Source organism: Pinus tabuliformis, chromosome 2_2, assembly GCF_031772625.1.
Source record: "Pinus tabuliformis cultivar Carrire ecotype Pingquan chromosome 2_2, CPIR1, whole genome shotgun sequence".
NCBI lineage: Eukaryota > Viridiplantae > Streptophyta > Pinopsida > Pinales > Pinaceae > Pinus > Pinus tabuliformis.
Window position 1 is genome coordinate 1159919472 of NC_142300.1, and position 15410 is coordinate 1159934881.

At 41.3% G+C, this 15410-nt stretch overlaps 1 pseudogene; it reads left to right on the forward strand.

Moving 5' to 3' along the window:
- Positions 1-233: 233 nt before the first annotated feature.
- LOC149197541 (histidine kinase CRE1-like) overlaps positions 234-15410 on the forward strand; it is a 94252-nt pseudogene continuing 79075 nt past the window's right edge.

The following is a 15410-nucleotide window of genomic DNA, read 5'->3' on the forward strand; positions in this document are numbered from 1 at the left end:
ATTAATCCTCTCTAGGAAATTGGTCCCATTATCCCCAGTCGGAGCCACTATACCAAACAGAAAAGTAGTTGCTTTTAAGGTCCGGACCGGGTGTTTATCCCCCATGTTGTCACAGTGAATTTCGAGGCTTCAACATAATGGTAACCTATTTAATTGCCTTGGATGTTGATATGTGGTTCTACATATTGAATGGAGAAAAGAGTGAACAGAATAAAGAATCCTAGAAGATTATCATGAAGGGGCCATCTAAGTCAGATGCTGATAAAGTGAGGCATTGTGAGTTAGCAAAGGAAGTCTTGGATAGACTACAATGTATGTATGGTGTAGATATCCATGTGGCTCAAGAAGAGGCTAAGGATCCCTATTGCTCTAGCAATGAACCAAAACATGGAGAAGTTGATGCTCATCACGATCCTAGTGGTGATGAAGAAGTCTCGGAAAGGAGATCTTGTTGCATAGAAGGTAATATATTGTTGTGTGATAAGTGTAAAGACATAGCTTCTTCATTATCTATATGTACATGTGTATCATTAAAAGATAGAGATAGCTATGCATCTAGTAATTGTAATGAACATGGATCCACTTTAGTAGCAATAGAAAAAGAGGAATCCTCAGAGCGAGAAGAGATATTCTTGAAGTGCTCATCCATAGGAGTAAATGAGAATACCCCAAGTAGTGATGATGTAGGGATAACCCTTAGACCTATGGAAGACTCCATGGACACAGAGATGGATTTAGATCTTTGTGGTAACTCAGCTAGCACCTATGGTAGTGAAGAAAAGGATCTAGATGAAAGGATATTTTATAGAAATAGGTTGATCTCAGCTCTAAAAGAGATCAAGGACCCGTTAGAGGAAAATATCAAGCAAGAGGAGAAACTGAGAATTTATGAGCTTGATAATGAAAGGTTGAGCAAAAAAATAGTTGATCTAAATTCTCAACAAGAGGAGGCGAGTGAACTGAATGGAAAGTTAACCAATAAGTTGAGTGAGAAGGAACCTTTCTGTGGGAGACTACAAAATGAGGTATTCTCATTAAGACATGACTTAGAGAAGTCAAATAAAGAGTTGTCTCATTTTCAGAAGATTGTGGGGAGCAAGAAAGTCTTGGATGAGATGCTTGGCAAGAAAATATCCCCTCTCATCAAGGTTGGTATGGCTTTCAAGGAAAAGCCTAGCTCCAATAAGGTAAAGGCTAAAGGGTCAACTTCCTAGGTAAAGGGAGTCCCAGGTTCCAACAACAACATATAAAGAAATTTTGTTGGACAACAGCAACAACATGGAAAGTAGCAACAAAAAGAGAAGGAAAGGTAGCAGCAGAAGGCTAAGAAGGAGCAGTCGGTAGTGTAGCAGAAGAGGTCTAGGCAGCTGTAAGAGAGAGTGTGTGGTAGTAATGCAAACTATCATGGAAGGCATGTGAAGAGCTAGAACAGGTCCTTTCCTACTCAAGGACAAAGCCTTCAAATAAAATGTAACCTCTGTCATCAATAGCCTTTTTATGGGTATTATTTTTCTTGCAATCATTTTGGACATAAAGCCATAGACTGTAAATGGCATGCAAGGAAACAAGATGTGATCGGTAGAAACAACCCAAAAATGCATAAAGAGGCTATGAGAAGGCATGCTGGGTGCAATAAGAGTTTTGTTAAAAGCATTGTCAAGAAAAGTAACTCCTCTGCCCTGGTCTTAAGACATGTTGAATGCTACAACTGTGGTAGTCTCGGGCACAAGAGATTTGGCTTTAGAAATGAGAATAAATGGAATTATTCTCAACATATGCATGTGAATGTAGCAACTTGGGATTTGAAGACAAGGAGAAAGAATGGAGTTGAGAAATACAGACTTGTCTTCAATGCTTTGTGTCAAAAGAGCAAGATGAAAAGAGGAGGAAGAAATCAGAAGAATGATCATCCTACTCTTGTAGCAGACCCAACTGTAAGGTGAAAGGGAAACAAGAGGATTTGGGTGAAGAAAGAGGAGTTGAACGAAAAGTTTCCTCTATCCATTTACAGTCGAGAAGAAGCCCAAATATAGGAAAAGAAGAAGCTAGAGTGTAATGCTTCTGTTAGGACCTCGCCATTGAAGGTTTGGAAGAAGGAGGAGGATGATCTTCTCACGGGGAGTAGATCCTCTGTTTCTCTTCAGTGAAGGAAGAGAATGGAATTATGGGAGACTGAATAAGTCAGATGTAAGAAACCAAAAAGAATAAACAGAAAGGTGCATCTGATTGTGAAGGTATGGTTGTGTTTTATTTCTGATTACAAGAACAAAACAGTTTATTTTGAATGTATCAGCATTGAAAAGGAGTAGTAAAATGAGCATTAAAAGTACACAACAATATATTATGTTGCGGGAAGAAGATGGGCTGCAATGGAAGTGTGGAATGTTAGGAATCTCACATTCAAGTCAGGTCCACAAGATTAGTCCCCACTCAAAGGAAAGAAAGTATTTTTAGGAGATCAAAGAGCATTGGATCGAGGGGAGCTTCTTTGATAAGCAGTAGCAGAAAATAATTAGTAGCCTCGAAAAGGAAGATTGTTGAGAAAATGAAAGGTTGGCATCTTTGGTGAAATACCCTTATTTCATTTAAGTTGTAAGTTTGAGTATGCATAGTAGTCTTGTGTTCATGAAACACAGTTGGTGCAATCTTTTCATGTCCCTTAAACCTCAATTGGTATTGCTATGTCAATTGGTAGTGTTGGGATCATGTTGAGTGACCTTGTGTGTAAATGGACATTTCTTTTTGAGAAATAAGTATTAGAATTTGCCTGGTACATTGTTCCATTTTTATATTTTTTGGGTATGATTGGTATTATTCAAAGCAGTGGTCCATATTTTTTAGGCTTGAACTTTGGGGGCTCAGTGTTGACTGTAAAGATGCTCAGGAGAAATAAGCATAAAATATGAAGCGGCAACAACAAAGAAGAACAAGCTTAAATGCATCATCACTTGGTATTTGCAGCAGTAATAATACCATGAACAATTTCATTGGTATCATTTTTTTTAAATTGATACAAAATATGCATTAATGGGGAGAGTACTCATCCAATATCCATAAGGTGTCCGAGACTATAAGGACAAAGAAGAGGTAGTATATGTTCAAGGGGAGCATATCAAATATGCCTAGTTTATGGAGCAGCAGCAGTGACAGTCATGGAAGAGATGTCTGTGAAGCAGATTGTACATATCAATAGCTATACTTTGGTCTTCACAACCAAGTGATTGCATGGGGAGAGAAAGGTAGCTTGTAGCCCCTTGCCATTGATGTCAAAAGGGGAGAGAATTTGTGGAGAAGCTGTGATGGTTTGTGCAAAAGAAAGAAGGCCATTGGTGTCTCATGCAATGAGATGTGTGGAAGTAGCATGAGGTTTGGCCATCACATGAAGAGAAGGATGGAGTGTTGCCATCAATGCCAAAGGGGGATATTTTTGGACAGTTAGCATTTTCTAGATGGCCAGTGGCCTAGTGAAGGCATCTATAAGTGTGTTGGCATTGATTTCAACATTCATGCTAAGGAGATGTGTTAGGTAGTTGGAAATGCCTAACTGTTGGCAGGGGTGTTGGCATTGATGTCAACCAGACTATCTTGGATGCTTGTCACAGCAGATGTTGGCAGTGATGGCCCAGGATGAAATCCCATGGTAGCTTAAGGCTTCATGAAGAGGATCATCATGGGGGTTGTGAATTCAGGTGACTAGAGAGTCAAGGAGAGAATAGTGGAAGATATTTTGGAGCCATCCTAGATGTAGTAGATGATCTCAAAGCCTACATCAGACCCTCTCCATTGGAAAGTGCTCTGGAAGAGCTTTCCAACGATATGCGGAAGCCCATAAATGGATTCCTGGTTCAAACGTTATGGCCTACTAAAGCTCAAGGATTTGAAGCCTTAGGCAGGAAAGAATATCGGCATATCAAATATCGGCGGTCTAGCGTACCGACATATCAGAGATCAGAATGATGGAGGTCAGCATATTGGCAATTAAAGGTCTCGAAATTGGTGCATCGAAATATCAGAGGTCAACGTATCGACGCATCAGGAGATTGGAACCCCAGGGATCGACATATTGACGCATTGGAATGTTGGAGGTCGGCATACGATGATATCAAAATGTCAGCAGTGTGATACATAGGTGCAGGTTGTATCAGAGGTTGGAGGATATCAAAATCCCAGAAATCGGCATATCAGAGATCGCAAACTCAAACTTCGTCAAGTGAGGAACCTTTAAAAAGTTACGATATTGATAAGTGTCGATAAGCCTTTAAAAGCACTGAGGAATGCCAAAAGAGAATTAACAAATCATTTTGGTGCAAACCAAGGTTGACGAGTCCTCCTCTCTCTCCTCTAGCGGGACACATGGTAGCATGTGATTAGCTCCGATAAGGACACATGGAAGCATCTGATTGGCTCCAAAAATGTATAGTGACAGTTGACGTCAGCATGATGTGGAAATACGGCAGGTATATTAACCCTTATTGGGTAGGCTAATGGGCCAGAACCGGGTGACACATATCACCACTAAGGAGTCACCACATGGGGCGATGATGTCATATCAGAAGTCGAAAATCAGAGGTTGAAGAAATCATAACTTTAGAACGGTTGGGGTTTGGAAAAGTTTTGATATAGAGGGATTCTAATACTAGGCTGGCACATGGTCATGAGAGGTCAAAGAACCAAGGGTCCAGAGAAGTTGACAAAAGGAGAATGGCCACCAGTAGGAGTTGAAGGCTTAGAACCTTAATGCTAAGTGGTAGGTCACAGGAAGCGGTCCTATGGTGAGAAGCTTCGTAAGGGCTAAGCAGATGGAGCTTGCAAATCATAGGATTAGGATATCAGAACTTCATAACAATTGGTTGTTAAAAATTTCTGATAGAGGGAGCTTCCAATATTGGGTAGGTTCTTGGTCATGTAAATCCATATAACTAAGCGCATATAGCGTAATAAAGGAAGATTAGCCCCAGCAGGAACATTGCACTACTGTGAAGTTACGATATGGAATTTCTCTGATAAGGCAGAGCAGAGAGTTAAAGGCTTATGGGTAGAAATCTACGATTTGAATGTAGAAACAGAAGAGATGGTCTCAGCAGTAATGGAAACAGTCAAAGATCATTGGGTCAAGGAAGCAAGGACCACGATCTTCGGGAAGGAGTGTTGGGTCTTCCTTGAGGTGAGACAAGAAATCTCTGTGCTCCAATGTACATCTTTAGTGAGTTAAATGAAAGTATGGGACTCATGAAGTAGTGTGAAGGTCATCTGAGAAATAATTTCTCAACATGGAGCTCCATGTAGTGAGGCAATGAAGGACTGGAAGGTCAATCATTGTTCCTACACTATGACAAGAAACAAACAGGAGATGCTACAGCACCAAGGAAGGCCATGCCTAAGTACAGGGGGGAATCCAAAGGACAAGTACCAAATTCTAGCTTACATAGAGAGGCTCTGTGACAGGAGAGTTGCACACAAAGAGGATCGTGCCTAGTTGGTGTGTGCAGGTGGATTGAGAATTCATTCTAATTAAGGAGAAACTGTCAAGTGCCCACTCTCATAGTTTATCCTAGTGGCAAAGACCAAGTTAGATACGACAACAAAATGGTAGAGCCATGCCAAGGTACACTCGCACAGTATGAATACAGGACAGAGTGGCAACATCGATTGCGAGGAAGCATAGGAACAAAACCCAGGAGCTCAGATGCGCAAAGTGGGGAAAGCAGCATAATTTCCAAAGAGTGAAATGAAAAAGCTCTAAGTGTGTGCATTGTTGTGTAACGCTAAAAGAGAGTTAGTTCTACAGAGAAAGGCAGAGAATTCCTAGGCAGAGGTAAGAGACCCCGAGATTTGTTTTGTTGTGAGTAAAGACAGAATTTTCCCGTGCACTCTGTGAGTAAGTCAGAAGTTTCCTGTGTGTTTCTGTGAGCAAGGCCGAAGTTGTCTATGTTGTGTGAGCAAGGCTAAAGTCGCCTGTGTTGTGTGAGAAAGGCCGAAAGTGCATGTGCTGCGAGAAAGGATGAAGGTGCCTGTGCTATAAGAAAGGTTGAATGTTCCTGTGAAGAGAAAGAAGGCCAAGAGTTGTGTGTGTGTTGTGGAGAGAAAAAGGCCGAGAGCTAAGTAAATTTTGATGAAGAGCAGAGAATAGAGCTGCGATGAGTGATTGTTGTTGAGTAGATCTGTTGGTTGCTGCAAAGTGAGTAGTGTGAGAAAATAGAACAAATTTGTTATCAGGTAGAGTGGCTGCCAAACTACAAAGAACATTCAATTCCTATTTGAGTGTGGGTTGGTGCCTACATACAGGAAGTTGGTGCTTCCATCTCTAGTGGGTGCTTGAGAAGTCTTGGGGGTTGGTGCCTCCTACAAGTTGGCTTGCAAAAATCAAAGGAGCTGCAAGTTGGTGCTTGCAAAAAATCCGTGAGGTCGGTGCCTCACATGGTGCTTCTGGTAAAATGGACAGGTTGTAGAAATTTTGAATAATATGACACTTATTCACAGAGATTATCCTGATTATACACTATTGCGGAATGCATGCATAATACATAACCTCCTCTATGTTGATCATCAATTTTGTGGAATTAAAAAAACAATGAAACATCAATCGCATGCGCACATTAACATAGTATGTAATCCGGGGAAAGCATACAGCTGAAAACCCCACACTATCTGTATATTATAATGATAGAGAACATGTAACAATACATAGTACAATACTCCTCACAAGTACTCAATACTATCTCCACCTGCTACACACAAACTAGCTCAGATCTGAATCAAGTCACAGGTTCAAATCTCCTCCGCTGTATGCCTGCCTCTACTACGAAATCCAAAGCAAGAATAGGAATGATCCAAGCTCATTTTCCTTGGCTTGTACTGCGCAATCCTCATTGGCAATCTCCATCAATGCATGTGCAAATCTCATGCACAACTATAGTCACAACTGATAGCAGTCTCAACCTCTAACACCTGTCTCCACTGAACTGTCCATGCACTGATTTAACTGATGTATTCTTTAGTTTCTTTATGAGTTAATAACTAGTGAATTAATTAACAATTAATTCACATCACTCATCACTAGTGTATTTGCAGTTAAACTAATTACAACTAGTTCAACCAAGTCAAACTGAACACAACTCCATCAACTCCTCAATCAACTCCACCAAACTCAATCGCTTGAGTTCTAACTGAAGTCCATCATGCAATAGCTCAACTGACCCATAAGAAAATCATATTTCCTTCTGACAGCTACATGTGCCACATCCGTAGCTCAAACTGAAGTGCTCCAAGAGGATAAGATAATGTTTATAGTCCAAATATTATTATGAGCTAATAATATTCGACTGTTCTATTTTTAGACTGCCTTTTTAGCCTGGCAGTCTAAAAATAGACTCCGCCCATATTTCTAAAAATAGAATTCCATCTATTTTTTACCAACATGACCAATCATCCACAAATAGCATCCTGCAACTCATAGACCATGATCCATATGTCTAAAAATAGACATAGTCTAAAAATAGACTTTGCGCCAAAAATAGCATGCGGGCCCACTTAGTGAAGGCGACTCCTTTCCACTAAGCTCCATCATCTTGTTGCATTCTCAAAACTCCCTCTCAAAAAGATATGGATTATCTGCAACCCCTATCCTGCCTCGATGGTATTCAAATTTGCTCCTGGTGAGCGCCTTCGTCAAGATATCAGCATCCTGATCCTCCATTGGAATGTATGAAAGTAACATGATTCTCCGCTACACACAATCTCTAATATGATGGTACCTGATGTCAATGTGCTTAGATCTATCATGAAATACTGGATTAGCCAAGAGTTTAATGCAACTTTGGTTATCACAATAAATCACAGTAGGCTCCAAGCATGAACCGAATAACCCAACCAGGATCTTCCTCATCCATATAGCCTCGCATGCAGCCAAACTTGCTGCCATATACTCGGCCTCTGCTGAACTGAGTGCCATGGACCTCTACTTCCTACTGTACCAAGAAATTGTTGTCGACTTGATACTGAAAATCCCTCTAGATGTGCTCTTTCTGTCCGTTGGGCTCCCTGCCCAATCTGCATCCGTGAAGACACATAGCTTCACCTCATCCTCTTGTTTGTACCACAATACATATCCCGATGTGCCTCTGAGATAACACAATACATGCTTGCCTGCCTTCCAGAAGAGCTTGGTTGGATTAAACATAGCTTGTGAACGCTGGTTAACAGCATAACATATATTGGGTCGTGTATTGACCAGATACATAAGCGACCCCACCAACTGTCGATAAACAGTGGCATCCACTACTTTTGCTGAAGTAGCATCCTTTTTCCTCCAACCTCCAGGAAGAGGAGTATCAACAAGCTTGCAGCCATGCATGTTGAACTTCTCCAGTATCTCCCGAGCATACTTACCCTGAGAAACAAATAGTCCATCACTGCACTGCCAAATTTCCAATCCCAGGAAATAATGGAGGCCCAAGTCCTTCATCTCAAACTCCTTAGCAAGATCCTCCTTGCATGAAAGTATCAACAGCTCATCACCTGTTAGAATCAAATCATCTACATAAGTACAATGATAAGCAACTTACCCTCCACCACAATCTGGTATAGGTTAGGATCTGCCTCACTCTTGGAGAATCCAAGTCTGGTGAAATAACTGTCTATCCGTGTGTACCAAGCATGTGGTGCTTGTTTCAACCCATACAGCGCTCTCTTGAGCCTGCACACATGCAACTCGCTACTGAATATCTCGAAACCTTCAGGCTGCTCTATGTACACCTCCTCCTCAATGACTCTGTTGAGGAACGTAGTCTTCACATCCATCTGATGGATGTGCCACCCCATCTGCGCTGAGAGAGCAAGAATCGTCCGTATGGAAGAATACCTTGCGATAGGTGCAAAGGCCTCATAATCGATCCCCTCTATCTGTGAGAAGCCTCGGGCAACAAATATTGCCTTGTACTTCTCCACACTCCCGTCATCTACCTGCTTCACTTTGTAGATCCATCTCAAACCCACCACTAATTTCCCCTCTGGTCTTGGGACAATCTCCCATGCACTGTTTTTGACAATCGAATCATACTCTTCCACCATGGCATCTACCCATGCAGGATCCTCCACAGCTTCCTCGAAAGAGGATGGCTCAGTCACAATACATTTGCTCACAAGAGCCATCTATCCAGTGTACCAATCACGTGACTGTCTCTGTCTGCGTTGGCCTGTAGGTGGTCCTACAACCTTCTCTGCATATTGAGCCAGTCGCTCAGCTTCTGTAGTGCGCTTTCGCCCTATGATGGTTGGCGCTACATGAGTGGTCTCTTCCACTCCATGAACTTCATCTTGTGGTTGATCCACGTCCTGAAGCTCGTCCTTAGGAACTAATAGCTCCTCATCTACATGCAAGTGTGGCTCCCTCTCAAGCGAACACTTCATGGCTTTCTCCTCCTGAAATTTGATATCCCGTCGCACAACAGTCTTGCGACCGTCTGGAAAATACACACAATAGTTATGGGGTGTATCAGTGTACCCCACAAATATCCCAACCTCTGCGGTCGGCTCCAGCTTCTTCCTGGCATCCTTCGTCACATGCATGTAAACGTTAGAACCAAAAATCCTCAAATGGGAAAGATCAGGCCTCTTACCAGAATAAGCCTCCTCGGGTGTACTCATGCCAAGTATCTTGTGAGGACAACGGTTCTGCACATATACTGCAGTATTGCATGCTTCCACCCACAAGTGAAGGGGTAGGCCCTAATCATGCAACATCGCCCATGCAGCACCCACGATCATTCTGTTCTTCCGCTCAGCAACCCCGTTCTGCTGTGGGTTATGGGGAGCTATGAGCTCTCTTCGAATCCCTTCTGTGCTGCAGAAGTCCTTGAACTCGCCAGAGATGAATTCACCACCATTGTCACTCCTAAGAGCCTTCACCTTCTTCCCCGATTCCTTCTCGACCAATGCTTTGAACTCACAGAACTTTGAGTATGTCTCACTCTTCTTCTGCATGAAGAAGATCCAACACTTCTGAGAGAAATCATCAACAAAGATCACATAGTACCTGTGCTTTGCTGTCAAAGCTACTGAGAAAGGTCCACACAAGTCTGTGTGAATTATCTCACGGATCGTCATGGCGCGACTATCCTTCTCGTGAAAGGTGGCTTTCACAAATTTTCCCAAAGTACACCCCTTGCACTGATCTGACTGCGCAAGAGTGCCTTTAGGAAGCCCAGTAGTAATCTGCTGCAGTATCTTCAAAGCTACATGGTGAAGGTAGCCCAACCTCCTATGCCACAGCTCGCCATCATCCCGACTCACCAATCCTTCTGCCTTGCATGCCATTGTTGTGCAACCATCTACATGCAACTGATAAAGGTTCCTATCTCGAATCTCTATCTTCCAAGTTTCTCCAGTTGTCTTACTGCGCAGGAAAGTCTTTCGCTCGCTGAAAACAACATCATATCCCTTGTCTTCTAACATCACCACAGAGATAAGATTCTTCTTCAATCCTGGAACATGCATCACTTCCTTCAATACGAAGGGTTTACCAGACTCCCTCTCAAAGGAAATGGTATCGATACCGGTCGCACTGTATCTGCCATCATTGCCCATCTCGATGTGCACTCCAAGATCTTTCTCCTCCAGATCAGAAAACAAATCTCGATCTCCTGTCATGTGAAAAGACGCACCACTGTCCAAGAACCATACCGATCCCATCACACTTGACACCAAGCATGCGATCAATGAAAAATCAAGCTCAAACTGCGAGGCTAAGGCCTCTCCTGCTGCAGATCCAGCAACTTGCTTATTTTTCTTCTTCTGCGGACAATTTGTGGCATAATGTCCGTGCTGGTGACAATGAAAGCACTTCACCTTGGACATGTCCTGCTTCTTTCCTTTCACACTGGAATGAGAAGCTTTCTTGTTCTTCCCCTTCTTTGCTTTCGCAGCCAAAGTGAAATTTTCTTCATCAGATGCCTTTGATGAAGATTCGTCCCTGGTATTTCGCCTGATTTCCTCTTGCACAAGATCTGACCAAAGTCTCTCCCATCCTGGCAATTTCTCCCGACCATTGACAGAGTCCTGATAGGAATGCCAACTCTTCGAAAGACCAAGAAGAGCCAAGATCACCAAGTCCTCATCATCGATAGTCACCCCCACACTTCCCAGCTCATCCCTGCATTAGGTGAACTTCGTGAGATACTTGGGCACACTGTCTCCTTTCTCACACTTAATGTTTCTAAGTTTATCCTTGAGTGCCAACTTCCTCTGGTCGCTCTTGCTTTGGAATAAATCTGTCAATACTTTCCACATCAAGTATGGAGAATCCTTTCAATGCAGGCTGGACACAATGTGATCCTTCACGCCCTCCAACAGAATCCTTCGACACTTTGCTGCCTTCTTTTTCCAAACCTCAACGTGAGCAACATGAGTAGGCTTTGGGACCTCAGCTTCTATGAACTCCTTCAGCCCATTGTCATCTAACACCGTCTCCATCATGTCTTTCCATGCAATATAATTCGAGTTGCCCTCAAGAGCATACTCCAATCGCAATCCATTGAAAGACATTTCAACTTTGACACCAAGAAAACACTGCTGCAAATTTGAATTCCACCAGCTCAAAACTCAACCGCTTCTGATCTAAAATTCGTGAGAACAAAGTATTTCTCGTACAAAGATTGACTGTATGGTCTTTTACCGGATATCTCACCTTCCAAAGGAAGGATGAATCCAGAGGCTACCTAGCCCGATTACAGACTCTGCCTGAAGAAATAAAATGTAACCACTTTCTGAATAATAGATCTGATGATCAACTCTACTCTGATACCATGTAAAAATTTTGAATAATATGACACTTATTCACAGAGATTATCCTGATTATACACTATTGCGGAATGCATGCATAATACATAACCTCCTCTACGTTGATCATCAATTTTGCGGAATTAAAAAAACAATGAAACATCAATTGCATGCGCACATTAACACAGTATGTAATCCGGGGAAAGCATGCAGCTGAAAACCCCACACTATTTGTATATTATAATGATAGATAACATGTAACAATACATAGTACAATACTCCTCACAAGTACCCAGTACTATCTCCACCTGCTACACACAAACTAGCTCAGATCTGAATCAAGTCACAGGTTCAAATATTCTCCACTGTCTGCCTGCCTCTACTGCGCAATCCGAAGCAAGAATAGGAATGATCCAAGCTCGTTTTCCTTGGCTTGTACTGCGCAATCCTCATTGGCAATCTCCATCAATGCATGTGAAAATCTCATGCACAACTATAGTCACAACTGATAGTAGTCTCAACCTCTAACACCTGTCTCCACTGAACTGTCCATGCACTGAGTTAACTGATGTATCCTTTAGTTGCTTTATGAGTTAATAATTAGTGAATTAATTAAAAATTAATTCACATCACTCATCACTAGTGTATTTGCAGTTAAACTAAATACAACTAGTTCAACCAAGTCAAACTGAACACAAATCCATCAACTCCTCAATCAACTCCACCAAACTCAATCACTTGAGTTCTAACTGAAGTCCATCATGCAATAGCTCAACTGACCCATAAGAAAAGCGTATTTCCTTCTAACAGCTGCATGTGCCACATCCGTAGCTCAAACTGAAGTGCTCCAAGAGGATAAGATAATGTTTATAGTCCAAATATTATTATGAGCTAATAATATTCGATTGTTCTATTTTTAGCCTGGCAGTCTAAAAATAGACTCTGCCCATATGTCTAAAAATATAAGTCCATCTATTTTTTACCAACATGACCAATCATCCACAAATAGCATCCTGCAACTCATAGACCATGATCCATATGTCTAAAAATAGACATAGTCTAAAAATAGACTTTGCGCCAAAAATAGCCTACGGGCCCACTTAGTGAAGGCGACTCCTTTCCACTAAGCTCCATCATCTTGTTGCATTCTCAACACAGGTGTCTACAAAAATAGGGATTTGGTGCTTCCTACTAGTCGGTGCTAGCAAACTATCAAAGGGAGTTGGTGCTTCTTGTGAGTGTTTTCTCACAAAACATATTGATGTAATAGAGTAGGTGATCCTATTTACATCAATAACAACAAAAAGCTTTCATGATTTTTTCCCGAAAGGGTTTCCACGTAAAACCTTGTGTCTCATATGTATGATACTCATGGTGTGTGCTTCTATGTTGATTTTATATTGATGCTAATTATTTGGAAGGTTGCCAAGTATGAACCAGAAAAGCAAATTGGCATAAAAAGTTAAAATTAGCCTTAATATATATTCACCCCCCCTCTCGGTATTATCATTGTTTCCAACAATTGGTATCAAAGCCACATTCCTTCAGGAATAACTTAATCACTAGAAGGTAGATCAAAGGGAAACAATGGATAATCGACCTTGGCTTACAGCAGAAGGAGTTCCATTTTTATACAGATCAGGCCATGAGCTTTGGTATGAAATCTAGAATGTTAGAATGGTAACCTATTTAATGGCCTTGGATGCTAATATGTGGCTCTCCATATTTAATGGATAAAAGAGTGAGAAAAATGAAGAAGCCTAGAATATTATCATGATGGGGCTATCTAAGTCGAATGCTGATAAAGTGAGGCATTATGAGTTAGCAAAGGAAGTGTTGGAAAAACTGTTGAGCAGCCCTGTTGCTTTAGCAATGAACCAGAACATGGAGAAGTTGTTTCTCATCACACTCTTGATTAGCAAAAGAGGAATCCTCAGAAGAAGAAGAGATATTCCCAGTGTGCTCATCCATAGGATCAAATGAGAATACCCCAGGTAGTGATGATGAAGGGATAACCCTTAGACCTATGGAAGACTCCATGGACACATAGATGGCTTTAGATCTCTGTGGTAACTTAGCTAGCACCTCTAGTAGTGAATAAAAGGATCTAGTTGAAAGGATATTTTCTATAAATAGTTTGATCTTGGCTCTAAAAGAGATTAAGGACCTATCAGAGGCAAATCTCAATCAAGAGGAGCAACTAAGAATTTAAGAGCTTGAGAATGAAAGGTTGATAAAAACATTAGTTGATTTAAATGCTTAACAAGAAGAGGCTAGCAGACTGAATGGAAATTTAACAAATCGGTTGGGTGAGAAGGAAGCTTACTGTGGGAGACTAAAAAATGAGGTAGTCTCATTGAGACATGACTTAGAAAAGTTAAATAAAGCATTGTCTCATTTTCAGAAGCTTGAGGGGAGAAAGAAAGTCTTGGATGAGATGCTTGGAAAGCAAATATTCCCTCTCATCAAGACTGGTATGGGTTTCAAGGAAAAACCTAGCTCCAATAAGGTAAAGTTTGAAGGGTCAACTTCCTAAGTAAAGGGAGTCCAAGGTTCCAATAAAAACAAAGAAAGAAAGGTTTTTGGACAGTAGCAACAACATGGAAAGCAGCAACAACAAGAGAAGGAAAGGTAGTAGCAGTTGGAAGTGCAGCAAAAGAGGTATAGGAAGATGCAAGAGAGAATGCATGGTAGTAATGCAAATTTTCATGAAAGGCACATGAAGAGCCAGTAGAGGTCCTTTCCTACTCAATGAAAAATCCTTCAAAGAAAAGGTAGCCTCTATCATCAAAAGCCTATTTATGCATTTTTTTTCTTGCAATCATTTTGGACATAAAGTCATAGAATGTAGATGGTATGCAAGGAAACAAGATGTGTTGGGTCGCAGAAACCCAAGAATGCATAAAGATGCTAGGATAAGGCATGATGTCCATGATAGGAGTTTTGATAAAAGCGTTGTCAAGAAAGGTAACTCCTCTGCCCCAGTCTTAATCCATATTGAATGCTACAGCTGTGGCAATCTCATGCACAAGAGAGCTGGTTGTAGAAATGAGAAGAACTGGAATGTTTCTCAGCATATGCATGCAAATGCAGTTGCTTGCAATTTGAATACAAGGAGAAAGAATGGAGTTGAGAAATACATACTTATCTTCAGTGCTTTGTGTCAAAAGAGCAAGATGAAAAGAGGAGGAAGAAATCAAAAGAATGATCCTCCTAGTCTTGTAGCAGACCAAAATATAAAGCGAAATGGCATCAAGAGGATTTGGGTTAAGAAAGAGGAGTTGAAAGAAAATTTTCCTCTATCCATTTACAACCGAGAAGAAGCCCAAATATGGGAAAAGAAGAAGCTGGAGAGTATTGCTTTTTTTAAGACCCTACCATTGAAGGTCTGGAAAAAGAAGGAGGATGATCTGCTCAAGGGGAGTAGATCCTTTATTTCTCTTCAGTGAAGGAAGAGAATGGCCTCAAGGGAGGTCGAATAAGTCAGATGTAGGAAGCCAAAAAGAATAAATAGAAAGGTGCATCTGATTGTGAAGGTATGGTTGTGTTTTCTTGCTGATTACAAGAATAAAATGGTTTATTTTGAATGTATCAGCATTGAAAAGGAGTGCAGTTAGCATGAAAAGTACACAACA